The sequence below is a fragment of the Herpailurus yagouaroundi genome, unplaced genomic scaffold (assembly GCF_014898765.1).
Source record: "Herpailurus yagouaroundi ecotype Mexico unplaced genomic scaffold, PumYag 139, whole genome shotgun sequence".
NCBI classification, from domain to species: Eukaryota; Metazoa; Chordata; class Mammalia; order Carnivora; family Felidae; genus Herpailurus; species Herpailurus yagouaroundi.
The window spans coordinates 16,703,455-16,707,565 of NW_024412394.1; the positions used below are offsets into that span (position 1 = coordinate 16,703,455).

General features: G+C 39.3%; 1 non-coding gene across 1 annotated transcript; it reads right to left on the reverse strand.

Moving 5' to 3' along the window:
- Window positions 1–709: 709 nt before the first annotated feature.
- Window positions 710–839, reverse strand: LOC121030133 (small nucleolar RNA SNORA51). The gene has a single exon (XR_005790076.1). It is a non-coding gene; the product is annotated as a small nucleolar RNA SNORA51 (small nucleolar RNA).
- Between the last annotated feature and the right edge of the window lie 3,272 nt (window positions 840–4,111).

Below are 4,111 nucleotides of genomic sequence, written 5' to 3' on the forward strand. Positions count from 1 at the left end.
TATGCAAGAGTGAATTTCTAACATGGAAGAGCTTACCACAGGCATCTTTTCCACTTGGGTGAAAAAAAAAGCATCCCTCCTTTTGTGGTCCATGTGTCAGGGCTAGATCCTTGGCTGGATGTGACAGCACGATCATAGCAAATAAGGCTCTGGCCACTGGAAGGGGCACTTTCTAATTAATGCTGCAGTGACATACAACCTGTTAGATGCAACACTGTAACAGGATGTGGTCCTGGCAGTACTATTTCTCAGAACAAAAACATGAGGAATATGGTGCATCTGTCTGTCCATCAACTCTCTAGGTGACACACTGAAAGTCAGCAAGACCTGGAACTGTGTCTCAGGCACCCATCTGACATCCAAACACATGAGTTCTTCCATAGCCTAAAGTCATATTACCTTCCACTGTGCTCCTAGCAGAAAGCAAAAACTAAACTCCTTAGTTAGGATCTGTACCTCCAAATAATCTCTCAAGTTTTCATCATGGTTTCTTTTACCATTATGGAGACTTCTCAGCTGTTCCCAAGGACACTGACAAGGACTCAAGAGATTTTAGAATCTCTCCTTAACTTTGTTCATATCTAAGAGAAAAGAGTTGGTTTGCAGAGCATTATCACTGCCCCAGTCATTTTATTTATTTATTTATTATCTATCTCTCTATCTATCTATCTATCTATCTACCTATCTATCTATCTATCTCCATGTCCCTCCTCGACCTCCATTCACAACACAGACCAGGCAAAGGGCCTGGGCTGGGATATATATGGGCAGGTTTATTATGCCTTCTCTTTCTGTGCAGTCAGTGCAAGAACACAGCCTGTGGTAAGCACCAGGAGGCTGCCTGAGGCATTTTAAGACAGAAGACACTGGGGCCATGTCTAAATAAAGAAGCACTTCCGGGGGTGTCTGGGTGGTGCAGTCCAATTCACATGTAAGAAACCAATCAGGGGCTAAATGACCATAACTGGGCAGGTTGTCATAGCTGGATCACATGGGGCCAGATAAGAACAGTGATAACATAAGCCCACTTGGGACTTTACATTAGGACTCTTTCTGTCCCCATTGTTTAATATCAATATTGACTCTTGACCTTTGGAAGACACTGAACTTGTAAGCAAGGGAAGAAGAGTTTCAATTTTGGGCAGAGAAATTTGAGACAAAAAAGAGGCAGGTTGCAGCACATCTGGGTCTTTCAGACCATCTTACATGATTGACACATTCTCCCCTTTTTGTCTGGAAGTGCTTCTTTTTTTTAAAGCTTTTTTTTTTTCTTTTAGAGAAAGAGAGAGCGCAAGCTGGGGAGGGGCAAAGAGAAGAAGACACAGAATCCCAAACAGGCTCTCGCTGATGGCGCAGAGCCCAAATGCAGGGCTCGAACTCACAAACCATGAGATCATGACCTGAGCTGAGATCAAGAATCGATGCTTAAAACTGCCTCTTTTTTGTCTCATATTTCTCTGCCCAAAATTCAAACTCTTCTTCCCTTGCTTACAGGCTCAGAATCTTCCAAAGGTCAGGAGTCAATATTGATATTAAGCAATGGGAACATAAAGAGTCCTAATGTAAAGTCCAGGGTGAGCTCATGTTATCACTGTTCTTATCTGGCCCCTTGTGATCCAGCCATAACAACCTGCCCAGTTATGGTCATTTAGCACCTGATTGGTTCCTTGCATGTGAAGCCACACTATGGCCCATCAGCCCCTAAACACTCTTTTTATTTTTAAGGTTTATTTTTTGAGAGAGAGAGACAGAGACACAGAATGCAAGTCGGGGAGGGGCAGAGAGGGAGGGAGACACAGGTCTGAAGCAGGTTCCAGGCTCTGAGCTGTCAGCACAGAGCCTGACGTGGGGCTTGAACTCATGAACCATGAGATCATGACCTGAGCCGAAGTCAGACACTTAACCAACTGAGCCTCCCAGGCGCCCCTGTACAATCACTTTTTAAAAGATGATAACCAAATTGCACTTTTTTTTTCTACTTTTACTACTGGTATATGATTTAAAGCGTAATTTAGATGAGATTTAACAATTTATTTAAAATAATGGGAAATGAACCAGCCTAGGAGTCAGGAGTCACACACACTCTTGTGTGTCCACACAGGCACTTTCACACACTAGTTATTAGGCAAGCCACTTAGTATCACCTTTTCTCTCATTTACCGCTGTATCTGTAGAATGAGAGATTCACACACATAGTCTTGAATTCTGAATTGATTGGAATCTATTAATGACCATACAGGAGACCCACCCCCACCCACACCATAACCTCAATGTAGGTCGGATAGTTTTAGCTCATTCAGAGTTTGCTGGTTGTATTATATTGACTTTCACACAGTCAAAAATGCTAAAAAAAAAAAAAAAAAAGAAAGAAAGAAAGAAAGAAAAAATCAAAGTCAGTCTGGTCATGTTACATAGTGTGTTAAAGCTGTCTGCTGTAATAGGCAAACCTAGAAACAGATGAGAAAGTTGATTTTTCATTCAAGTAAAGACCAGGAGCTGGGGGCAGGGGGGAGAGAGGGAGAGAAAAATGTGGCTCCATATAGTCATTCAGGGATGCAGACTCATGGGGTCTCTGCTGAATTTGACATGTGGCTTCCATGGTTACCCTTAGCATCACCATTCAGCCAATATTTGGAGAAAACAAAGCAAATGGATCATCAAATGGGAGTTTCTATAGAACAGAACTGGAAGTATTATGTATAATTTTTGCTATGTTCTGAAGAGGGAGAGCAGTCAGATTTAGAGAGAAGCTAACTACTCTGTGCCACACAAAGACATATCCAAAAGGCATTTCAGAGCAGGATATGATATATAAATTCCTGAAGCCCCAGCTCAGGTCTTCTTTGTTCCATAAAAACGCACTTGGTTACCATGGGCCTCTATGATTCACTTCCCCCTCTAAACTTTTTATCTGTGCCATGTATTTTGACACTTATCATTTTGTCTTGATATCTCTTTATGAAAGCATGTTTCCTTTGTTAATACCATAACTCTCAAGAATAGATATAGTTTTAAACTTTTTATTTCTAATCTTCTAGCTCCTCCCTTGCCATCTAGCACAACTTAATTAAAGCCATTAAATACAATAAATTTGACTAATTAATCTTGGTGAGTTCTTTCAAAATACACATAAATGTAAGCTATATTATGGCAACAGTGGGAGGGAGCATCTGTTTTTTTCCCAGTCCCATTGCCAAGAACAGTGCTTGGCATATTAAAGCGCTCAAAATTATTTGTTGAATGAAAAACAAAAGTTCTATGATTGCATGTTCTGTGATCATCAGGCCCTGCTACTTTTCTTGGGGTCAAATACTTATGACAAATTCTAGTTTAATAATTATACTAGTACTAATAACAACAACAATAACAGCTAACACTACCATAGTGGCTACCGTATGCTAGACATATAGAAAAACTCATTTAATACAACAATGTTTTGAGATAGTTATTAATGTAGGTTCTTTGTATATATCTACCTTTTGAACCAATGCCAGCCTTTAGGGAGCCTTTGTGCAAATTAGAAAAGGCACCACAGGCTGTACCATTCACTAATCTATATTATCAAAGAGCATCCAGAGCAGACACTTGCTCATAAATGTTGAATGGATGAATGGATCGATGAAAAACCTATACTATTTGAGTGGGTCTGAGAGATAATAATTCCATTTACTTTAATCTTTTTATTGTCTGATTTGCTCTAATTTTTCTACAATGTTAATATGTCATTCAATGTATACACTTATTTGATGGAGACAAAAGAAGTCTATAAGTAGAACAAAATGCATCAATCTGGGTGAGTATATTTTTAATTAAGAAAGAAAATTAACATAATGCTCATACATGATGTCCTTTAATTTCCAAAATACCTTCTTTCTTTGATAGAATTTATCATTACAAATGGTCATTTGTAAATCTTTTTATACCTCATTTCTGCAGTTGGAGTTTGTAGAAGTGGAGCAAAATGATATTTATAATTAATTTTTCATTCTTAAAATTTTTTTAAGTTTATTTATTTTGCAAGAGAGAGCATGAGCAGGGGAGGAGCAGAGAGAGAGAGAGAGAGAGAGAGAGAGAGAGAATCCAAGCAGGTTCCACACTGCTAGCATGGAGA